This window comes from Macadamia integrifolia, unplaced genomic scaffold (assembly GCF_013358625.1).
Source record: "Macadamia integrifolia cultivar HAES 741 unplaced genomic scaffold, SCU_Mint_v3 scaffold1439, whole genome shotgun sequence".
Lineage (NCBI taxonomy): Eukaryota > Viridiplantae > Streptophyta > Magnoliopsida > Proteales > Proteaceae > Macadamia > Macadamia integrifolia.
This window is the reverse complement of record NW_024868204.1, coordinates 120872-132993: the sequence shown is the minus strand read 5'-3', so window position 1 is coordinate 132993 and position 12122 is coordinate 120872. Positions and strand designations below refer to the sequence as shown.

General features: G+C 39.2%; 1 pseudogene; it reads right to left on the bottom strand.

Annotated features, from left to right (window-relative positions):
• Window positions 1-627: 627 nt before the first annotated feature.
• Window positions 628-8229, bottom strand: LOC122063734 (annotated as a pseudogene).
• Between the last annotated feature and the right edge of the window lie 3893 nt (window positions 8230-12122).

Genomic DNA, 12122 nt, shown 5'->3' with positions numbered 1-12122 from the left:
AATTACCCATTTTTGCCACTATATGACCGTAGCGCACTGTATCAGTATATACCGATACTCACAGATACGTACCGATCAATATATACCGATACTCACCGATACGTGTCGATATATACCAATACGTACCGATGGATACATACCGATACGTACCGATACATACCAAAACGTACATTTCACCTCAATTTTGTATTTTTCATAGAGTCGTATCGAGGCATATCGTATCGTATCGATGTGTATCGATGGCTTATTGATGCATATCGGTATGTATTGTAGGATATATATCGATACGAAAGAATTTTAAAAATTCCATGTATCGTAATGGCCGGCTAAATTTAAGATACGTATCGGAGGGTATCGTATCAATATCGGAGATACTTTAAACCATGGGTTAGGTTCCTCATTAGTCCATAATATTAAAAATAAGATACACATGTAGCATGATAGCAAAGAATGAATCAAATTTTAGCTGGACTTTTTGTCTGTACAAGTATGTGTTCTTCAACCGTTAGAGATCGGAAAAACAAAGGTTAAGAATCCATTTACATCTACAATGAAATCTAACATCAGTAGATAAGATCTTTTAAACCTTGAATCACAAATCAATTTAATAAAAAAAAAAAAAAAAACCTAAAATAAAAAATTGAATTTAGGTGTAAGATTTCGAATTAGCCAATTTGCCATGCTCCTGTATGCCTTCTTTGTCAAATGAATACCATCCCAACTGATGTGTGTATCAAGAATGGGACACACTGTAGCCTCTGGAGCTCCACATACATTCCTTAGATCAAAATTATATTGCCCTCCTCCACTTACACAACAAGCTTTCTGTAGAGTGTCCATGTCAAACCCTGGATATAATAGAGAGAAAATTAAAGAAACAACATTAGTACCAGATAGCTGTCCATGTTTCTGAAAACCATGTTTGTAAGATAGAAAAGTACTTACCAAGCAAAGGAGCTTTGTCAAAGACCCATTTAAAGGGATTATAATAATTAGAATAAACTACATCAACATTTGGGTATTTGCAAGGCTTGTTGGAGCTGATCATTGTGAAACATTGCAAAGTTGTTTAAGCTTTTCAGACACTTGAATTCGTCGTAATCTGCGGTATCATTGGTTTGGAATGTTGTGAGATAAATTGGAAAACACCCAATTGGGAAATTCCCTGGAATTACCACTCGAGTTGCACCAAGTTTTATAACTTCCTACATATCCAATTAACATTTAATTTAGTATAAGAATATGGTGATCAAGATTACTATTAATGCAATAATAATATGATTAATTATATGTAGCAATGGTGAGGCACCAAACTCTGTTGCAGGTCGTCCATGGTTTTGCCTTGGAAGAAGGCATAATTAAAATCATTACCACCTATCTCCCCCACGAAGAAAATTGATCTTTTAAGCCGTTCCTCATGGTACTCTGTGTAACAAGTGAATTGAGATGGGACTTGAGCCAATCGAGTTGGATAGAGAGAGAACTATTGGTAACTGGAGAATTGATATTGTTCTCTGCAAGGAAGGAAGAGTTGAGGGCAGTCGAGCCAGCTACTGCAAAATTCATGCCATGACTGAAATCAGAATCCTTTTCCAAGTAAGGATTAAGAAGAGGAAGACGAAGAGAAAAGCTGCAAAACAATATATATTGTATAAGTAAGTTAACTAAGAAGAAATAGATGAAAATTGAGACTTGTAATGAGAAAAGTTTGTTGCGTAACAAGATAGTCAATCATAAGAAGACCATTGAAGCACCGTCTCATAGGCTGCTTTCTAAAGAAAAAGATACCATCGGTTTAGATTACAGCATTTAAAATTGAAATTGAAACTCAAATCGGGAAACACCGGATTTATCATTTTCATTTTTTTTTTCCCGAGGGTGACTCAGATCCTCTCCAGTTGCTGGGATGAAATGGAGGTGCATGTCTATATGTTGGCGTTCAACAATGAATGATTGTCAAAGAATAGCTTTTGGCATTCTAGAGGCAGGTGTATCAACATATGTGGCCCAACAATATTGGCATTTCAAAAGTTCCTTTTGACATTGCTCAAGGATCCCTCACCATATTAAAATCAACTGTATATCGTGGATGACCCCGGCCTTTTTAAATGTCAAATAATGCTAGAGTATCGAGCATCAACATTTTGCCACTTTAGCTAGTTCTCTTCTAAACCAGACTAGTTTCAATTAGAACGGGTTGGGCCAAGCCCATCCAAAGTCATTTGGAACATTCGGACACCCAAATTTTAGGCTAATTTTTCATATATTTCGCATACTTCACTTTGGTATGAAAATCGGTAACAATATTGATAAGTAAGGATTGCTTCAAGTGTGGGTCCCACACATTAAAAATAGAATATTCTTTCAATGAAGGGCTTATGAGCTCATATTCATACCAAAATTGAGGACGATAAAATAGTCCGTAATTCAGACATGTCAGAAAATTATTGGGGTGGTTTACCACTGTTTTTCAGATTTTCTCCTCGAGGGATATTTTGGTAGTGTGGGAAACTTCCTAGATCCATAGATGCAAAGTCTCTATACCTTGAGAAAGATTAATCATCGTCAGAGCGGCTCCCAAAGTGACAAAATAAATTAAGTGTCTACACCCATTTTTCGAACTATGTTTTGCGTATGACATATACTCAATCATCATGTTGAATGAAACATGTTTTGGTTGATGATTAGTAGTAGTAATGACTTTTTATGTAACAGATAATATTGTATAAGGGCTTCGTATTGTACTTTTAGTATATAAACTTAATGTCTATTTGAACTTATATATTGTTCGCTTGGTGATTTAGTGGGGACCTTAACTGGAACAACTTAATAGGTTGCCCAAGCTAGTTAATATTGTATTAGTTTTACCCATGTTTACATACTTTGGACCATGTATGTATTAGGAATATTTGAAATCTATGAGATTGGATATTCACTTGGAAATGTACTAGTTAAATAACTTGATTCTTTCTATAAAAAAAAATTAAATATTTAAGAATTGGATCAATCTAGACTCTTGTTTCAGGAATGTTCAAAACTCATTTTGAACGACCCATCTATGCATGAATATGGAGTGATGGTCATGTTCAACTTTTTTGGTGGAGGATCATTGTTTTTTCTTTTTTTGGTTAAAAGATAATATTATTGAGAAATGAGAAAAAGAACTATTCAAGGAGAGGATCGCGATCTCCAAACTCCCCACCTTCGGCATTGCCATTAGTAGGGAGAAAGGAGGAGCGGACTAACAAAATTTATAATTTGGCCTACTGTTAGCATCTCTGCTAAGGAGGTCTACACTCTACAGTATGAGTTGGAAAAGAAATATTGTTTTCTGAAACTCCTCCTTTTACTGCATTCCTTACTAAAAAATCCGCAATTGTATTGGCTTCTCTGAAGTTATGGGATATTGTCCAGGTGACGCTATCCAAGAAAGGTTTTAAAAAAAAATCATCTTTAGGCAGCGAACCAAGGAATCTTCTTTCAATGCATCAGAGTGACCACAGCGCTAGAGTCGGACTCCACTCAAAGTAGGTTGATGCCCATGTCTTTAGTGCACATAAGACCTTTCATTAGACTCTCCATCTTAGCTTCAAAAATTCCCGTGATCCCATAAATTTTTTATAGGATCCTAGCACTCTACCAATATAATCTCTGAAAATACCGCCAGCCCTAGTTCGGTCAAGATTTTCCAAAGAACTTCCATCAAAGTTCATCTTGATCCAGTTTGTGTGGGGTTTGTACCAGAAAACTTCAAGAATCTGATTAGAAGGCGCAACCTGTATGCTCAGACCCAACTTTCTACACCATATTATAACTGCCACTGATCTAACACCTTTCGAACTAGGCTTGTTATTTTTAATCTCATTAATGATTGATTGGCAGACGTATATGGGATGCCTCAACCTGCCCTCATTCCATCTCATGTTCCTCTCCCTCCAAATGTTAGCTGCCACAATAACCAGCCCCATCTCCCATGCATCTTTGCAACATGTATTGTTATGCATTCTTTTCCACCATTGGAAAAGCGAAGTCACAGACTCGGGGCTGATCCACCCAATATTAAAATAGTTACAAAATAAATTCCAGATTTCCACAGAGGAGTAGTGGAGAAAGATGTAGTCTAGAGATTCTTCTTCCACACCACACAAGCTACACTTAGAGACGAGCAATCCCCCTTTTTCTCACCACATCATCTGAAGGTAGTTTCCCATAGACTAGGTGCCATCCAAATGTTGACATTCTGGGCTGAAGCTTTTTGCTCCAAATGATGGAAGTTCATGGGACTTTTGGATTCCAAATCCTAATTTCCTCCCACATAGACTTCACATTAAAGGAACCATCCGCAGAATATTTCCAATAACAGATATCCTCACAATCATATTAAGGAATGTTAATGTTTTCAGCCAACGAAAAAATATCATTCATCAAAGAAGACTGAACTTGAGGCAAATTCCAGTGGCCATTGATAATAAACCTATCGTGCTTCTCCACTGTAGGACGATTGGCATTTTCCCCCACCTCTGCAAGGACTTGAAATAAAAAACCATCAATCCACTTATTAGACTAGAAGTTAATCTTCTTGCCATTTTCGACCATCCATCTCTCATTTAACTAGATAAAACTTCACATTTTTCTAGCTCCTAGCCATATCGAAGATGACCTATAACCAGCTCTGAAAGAACCATCATCCTTTAAGAATCTAGTTCTCAGAAATTTATATGCCAAAGAGTCTTCATGCTTAATTCTCCACGCTAAACTACTGAGCAGAGATTTATTCAAGTCTCTCAACCTTCTCAGCCCTAACCCACCTTCTTCCTTCGGTCTAAAGCACACCTTCCATTTAACTGTAATTTTTTTAGAAGTGTTTGCCTCATCAGTCCAGATGAAATTCCTCATCCACCTCCCCATAGTTACAATCAAGGAAGAGGGCCACTAATAAACTGCAAAATTGTGGTTAGGCATGCCTAGGATGACAGAGCACACAAGTTCAACTCTTCCTACCATAGACAGGAGATTCCCTTTCCATTCATTAAGACGGATCTTAACCTTATCCATAATTGGAAGTAAGGCCTTTTTCTTCACACTGCCTTTAAAAATTTTCACACTCAGATAACGAGTTGGAAAGTTACACATGGGAATTCCCAGCTCGTCAATAACTGTTTGCTTCTTGCGGGCAAGCAAAGGGCCAAGAAACAGTTTGCTCTTCTCAAGGTTTATTCTCTATCTAGAAAATTCCTTGTATCTAGAAAGGAAGATCTTGAGGTTCCTCACATATTTGATGGAGGTGTTGGAGAAGACAAAAATATCATCAACGAATAAGTTGTGAGTTGGGGTGGTGACGCCTCACAACCCATTTAGAGCCTTCATCTTCTTCTTGGCAACCAAATCAGAGAGATCTTTGCAGAGCACTTCCTCAGCAATGATAAAGAGCATAGGGGAGAGGGGGTCCCCTTGACGTAGGCCCATTTCGACACCAAAATAACCCATCGACCCACCATTCAGGATAACCGAGATCTTGGCAGATTTAAGGAGCTGATGGATCCTGAAAATCCCTCTCTTAGAGAAACCAAACCTTTGCATAACATGAAATAGGAAACTCCAAGAGACAGTGTCAAAAGCCTTATGGATATCAATTTTCAGCCCAAAGCCTCCCCCTCTCGTGGAAGAGAACATCATATTAGCCAGTTCAGAGGCCAGGCTGATATTGGAGTGAATGATTTTTCCTCTCTGGAAAACCCCTTGCTCTTCAAAAATAATGCTGGGGAGCACCTTAGACAGTCTCAAAGATAAAACTTTAGATAAAATTTTACATAGAAAATTCCCTATACACAGGGGGTGGAATTTAACCAAGCTGACTGCTCCTTCAACTTTAGGGATCAAAACTAAAAAAATATTGTTGATCCCGTAAGGCATAAAATCAACTTTGAAAAAATATGTAACAGCTCTACAAACATCCTAATCAATAATATCCCAACACACCTTGTAGAAGCTTCCAAGGAAGTTATCCGGCCCTGGGGCACTCTATGGATCGAGGTCCCAAACTGCATCTTTAATTTCAGAGTTCGAAGAAATAGTATCCAAGGTGCTCCTATCGCCATTCTCCAAGTCATTGAGAATACAATCCAACAGCCTCATATGATTCTAAAGGGGAACAAATTTGTGGAAGTTCTCATAGAACCCAGTCATGAACTCTTCAATCTAATTCTTCTCATCAATCACCACTCCATCATCTTTTTTAAAAGACCTGATAGAATTCTTCATACGCCTTATTTTTGCAGTCACATGAAAAATTTTTGAGCATCTATCACCCTGCAGTCGCCATCTAAGACGGGATTTCTCAGCTCATAATTTTTCATAATTTTCTAGCGCCTTGAGATATCTAGTTTTAGTATCAGCCTCAAGAGCGAAGAGAGAGTCAAACATTCCACTTACTTCAATCACACTCTGCACATCCTTCATACCCTTTTTGGCCTCCTCTAATTCCAAATTAAAATTAGGGAAACTAACCTTGGCCTAGGAACGCAGCACACCTTTCAGTCTTTTTAATTTCTGAGCAAAGACCACCATGGGAATTCCTCTAAATTCCCCAACCCATGATTCAGCTACAGTGGAGAGAAAGGAATCATGCTCAGCCCAAAATCTTTGATAGTGGAAGAGGCTGTTCCAGGGTCTCTCAGACGCCGTAGAAACAACCATAATGGGGGAATGATCAGAGGTAACCCCTTGTATATGACTGGTGACAGCTCTAAAACATGGAAAGCCAAGCATCATTGAAGAAACTACGATCCAACACAGCCTCAACATTACCCCTCCTTCTATTGTTGGGCCATGTGAATTTTTTACCCTGGGGTTTGCACCAACAGACAAGCGTCAACCATCGCACTAAAGTTCATAGCCGACCCCAAGTTGAAAACACCAGACCCCCTATTCTCGTGAGAAAACAAAGTAGCATTGAAATCTCCAACAACCATCCAAGGGGAGTTTGGACCAAGGTAACCAGCAACCAGCTCGGACCATAAGTCTCTTATAGTTGCACGAGTAAACTTAGCATGAACCACAGAGATGAAAACACACTTCTGCATCCATTGCATAGACATGGTAATTTGCTGGTCAAAGGAAACCACCACACTAGGCTTATTCAGACCCCTGTGCCACACAACCCAGAGATGAGGAACTCTGTCCCCTCTTACATTGTGAATAAAAGCCTTGTTGAATCCTCTCTTACTAAAGAAAAGACTTGGGAAAGCAGAATCATCGATCATGGGCTCGACAATGCACAAGAAATCCGGCTTCTTCTCCTTTAAAATATTACTCAAAGCCAACCTGGCGGCAGGCTTCTTCATCCCTCTAATGTTCCAATAGAGGGTAATCATTAATGCTTTTTAGCTACAGCAATATGGTCAGACTTTCGCAAAGTCTGCTCCGTACTGACTAACTGCCCCTTCTGTTGTCTGGCACTCACTCTCACATCCTCTTCTCTCTTGTAAAGAAACCTATACATTTGATCAACGTCTCTGTGAGTGACTACCACAGTACTACCTGGAACCTGAGAAGGACTCACACTAGAGATGACCTTATCCTATTGCAGAGAGGAATAGAGCGAGTGTCTTCCCGAACCAAGGCTGCCCTTATGTGAGAAAGGAACATATTCTCCCATTCCCTGAGGCACTAACCCATCAAGGATGTCGTCGATTCTCTCCATGGAAGAGCATTCATGGCCTCCATCCGAACCATGACCCGACCCCTCATCAGACCCGTTTTCAGGTCCATATTCCAACCCATTGTCTGACCCTTCCAAAAAAGCCTCATCTGATCGATCCTTGTTCAAAACATCTCCTTCATTTTTTGGGATAATAGGAATATTTCTTCCATATTGGTGTGTACTCAAATGAGGAAGGTCAATATGAATCTGACCATTATCTTGAGATTGATCCATAGGGCGCTCAATCTCTTCCCTGATTTGGTTCTCAGATAAGGTAGGAGAATTAATTCTCGATTGGGAAGAATCTCTCCCAAAGGGGAAAGATTACTCACCGAAGCTCCACCACTAGGCCACCGAACACCACCACCACCACCACCGTCCTTAGAGAAAACCACCCCTGGTATCGACCCATGCTGTAGCATAGCCTCCTTGTCATTGGCAGATTTTTTCTCCTGGCACTCATGGACAGTATCTCTAATTTTCTTGTAGTACCCACATCTCTTCAAACCATCCTTATAGATTATCATTTGTTTGAATCAGAAAGCTTCACCCGAACCAAGTTGCTTCCTCTCCACCTGAATTTCTTCCAATCTTTTCGCACCTAGCTCCACCTCAACTTAGACGCACGCATAGGTGCCCATCGCTGCTGATCTAGTGCGTTTGTCCAGAGCTATCGGTGTTCCTGCCGCCTTAGCCATGGTTAGAAGAATTTTTTCATGCCAATACTCAAGCGGGAGGTCCGAGAACCTAATCCACATGAGTTTGGAAGAGGGATTATTTGCATGGACATCAAAGTCGAGCTTCTATGGTTGGAACCTAATAATCTGCCCTCCAACCTTAGTTAAACTACGCCTCCATATGGACGTCATATCCCCCTCTTGATCGAATTGGAAAAGGATGTATCCCTTCCCCATAGGCGCCATTCTAACATTGCCTTTGAGATTCCACAATTTCACAGCATCCTTTCTAATATTGTCCAGGGAGATATACCTGAAGTTCACCCTATCAGAGCAAACCTGAATCTCAGAAGCCTCTCCTCATATGCATCTTGGGGAATGATAATCTTCATGAGGGAGCCGACATGAATCGGCTTGGAAAAAAGCCCCACATCCAGAACCGCCCTCCCTACCAGTGTAGAATAGGACCTCTTCTCAGCAGGTCTCTGATTAGTTGGTGCATCGGAACGTTGTTCCAGATTTTCATCTCTGACAGTCTCAGGTAGACTGCCTCCCTTTCCATTTGAACCTGTGGCAGGCCTAGGGTGGAGAAAATTAGTAATAAGGGGTTGTTTGCCTTGATCAGGAGGCCGACCCTCCGTCGGAGCAATGGCATCTTTCACTGGCCTAGTCTTGACTTCAGACATCTCTCCTCCCCAAGAAGTCCCGTAGATGATCATTGTTGGCCATAACACAGGATTTTAATATCTAGCTTGACATGCCTAGTTTATTTAAATTCAATCTTTGTTCATTTGATGTCTCAATGTAAGACCTAATATAAACCATGTCACAATGCAATTGGCTTTATTGCTATGATGAGAATTGATTTATTTAATATATCTATGTGTTAAATCATATTCGTTTAATGCTCTTCACTATTTTCAGTGAAAGTTGAATGGTTATTATTCAACCCCGGTATGACCCGGTCCATGCCGTTGTGGGGTCAGTATGGGCCCGCAGGATTAGTCAGACCGAAAGCCTGGATACCCGTCATTATCAAAAGAAAAAAAATCATATTCATTGATATTATGTCTAATGGATTCATTGAGATTTTAAGTATTCATCCTTTACAAATTTTCAACATCGGGTAATAGTTACCATATAATTGTGGAGATTTTGAATTACCTTTTATATACTTTCACTTTACGTGATCGAACTATTGGCATCTAGAGCTATATGACATTGGAAAAAGCCAAAGTTATGGGACTATTGTCTTGAATCTCTATTTAGAGAGATTCATTGGAATCCCAAAACTTAAAAAGGATATAGATTCTTATCACATGATTAAATGGTTTATTGAGAATCGAAACATGAAATTTCTAGAGAACCTAGATTCGGAACCATGTCAGGAGGATTCGAAACTCCTGCATACCATTCGGGACGTTACTTGATCTTCACTTCTGCTTAAGAGCTTTGTGAACATCCATTGACTCGACCACAAAAGAAGATACGATCATTTCTGTCCTTAAAACCTTATATGAGCATGATCATGAGTGGAGTTCCAACCTTCAGTGTAAGTTTTTGGCTAAGGTTTTGGCTCAAGAGGTCTTTGATGATTAGGGTGAATTGGAGATTGTATGGATAGGCGCACGGTCTCAGGTTCGATTTTCCATCTGTACATCTGCGATTTAAGTGGAGACAGTGGCGGTGGGTTGTTGTGCTAGTCTTCCCGAGGATTAGTTGAAGTGCACTTAAGCTGGCCCGGACACCTTGATTAACAAAAAAAAAAAAGGTCATGGTTGGCTAAAACATTTTCAACATCCAAAGGATGATTTAAGTGGAAAATGAATCAGTGTATTTTTTTTATTTTAACCCGAAAATTATCTGGGACCTGGGGAAGCCCCTAATCGATGTGATTTCAGTTGAATAATATGTACAACATGAACACGATGCCATGCCGCTACAAGAGCTTCATTGACCGCATGTGGTCGGAACAACTTGCCATCAAGGATTTTTCCAACCAAGGTTAGGTGTGTATTGTCTTCTAGTTAATCTCTAAGATTATCATCCAAGGTGATGAAATCATCTTCCTCGTCAAGAGGTGGATCCGATGATGGAGGGGTGCATAGCAGAGTTTGGCGAAATTTCCAGGGGTGTGTCACTGCTCATGGTTGTCAAGGTGCAAGAGAGGCGGATAGGGAGACAAAACTAAAGCACAAAGGTAACTTGCCCTCAGGTGGAAAGGTATCTCCCACTCAGGCGTAAAGGAAGTAGAATGTCCATCAAGTAAGGGTGGCATTACCAAACAACTATCTTGCAAGTACTTAAAGGAAATAGAGCAAAAGCAATGATAAACTACACCAAATTTTTGTTTCCCTAAAAAGGATTTTCAAAAATTATTTGAAATTGACTTATCTTTATGTCATCTTCAAGAATTATTATTACTTGGCATGCTTTAGCAAAAAAAAAAAAAATTGATTGGCATGCTTTTGGATTACACCAATTGCCCTTAGGTTGTGTTTTGTTGGATAGAAACGGATAAAAGGAGAAGAAGAATTTTGTATATATCATATATTGTATCCCCCATACGTCATTCGTCATCTTCTGTGTTTTTTTTTTTGGCAGACAAGAACCCCAAAGGAGTTTAGCAAGGGGACGTCCTACTACACCACACTTAATATTACCCAACTAACCTACTGTTGCTATTTCAAAAAACGTGGGGACTAGGAGTGAGACTGATGGAGAATCTTAAGGAAGAGAGGGGAGATCAGAGTAGAGAGGGGGGAAAAGGAGAATCACACTCAACACATTCATTCAATAATCAAAATCACTCTCTAAATCTTCAATCGATTACAACCAATATATAGGAAAATAGGAACATGAAATTAGAAACTTAACTGAAATGGAAACTAGCCTAAACTAGGAAACAACTATAAAAAGGAAACCAAAGCAAGGAAGTAAATCCTACTCCTACGTTCAAGTCTGGAAAATAAAAACATGAAATAAAATACTAAGTAAATTATTAATTTTATTTCCAACCCTTGTTGGACCAAAACCCTGGGCTGGACCGATTCTTCTTGGCTCTTGGTTTCCAAAGCCGGTCATGTTGGTCCAACCAAGAAATGACAGTTGTATCTGCATCAGAGACCTTCCTTAGACTTATGCTATGCCCAAATGTCTAGACACCAACCACTGAGCTAAAAAATCATCTCCTATCATTCATCATCTCCTTCGTAAGAAAATTACTCGGTTCCACTCTTTTTTGCATTTTATCAAATGCATCTTTCACATATTTTTGTGTAAAGCCATCAAATGCATCTATGTCAATGTAATACAACATATTATATCACATGTTCAATTGTTCTTGTGTCTTGGACTTTCTTACCCCAGGTAAATTGTGGGGTCATGCATGGGCTGGGTTTTCCTGGTCTACCCAAACTGTGGGTCAGGTTTCCTCCTTAGTACAAACAATAAAAATTAAGATAAAAAAAAAAAGTAAAAATCAGGGATAACACGATCCATCAGTAGCTTAATTACAGTCAAATACTCCCATAGGCCAGAGGAATGTTTTGGACATATTTCCAACTCTAGGAAGATAGGAACAATTAAAAAAATAAGCAGCATGAGAGCAAAGAATGAATCCAATTTAATCCAAAAAAAAAGCACTGCCTTTACATGTATGTGTTCTTCAATAGGGAGGCATCTAAAAAAAGAAAGGCTCATTTAAACCTTAAATAAAAAATTAATACATAAAAAAAAAACTC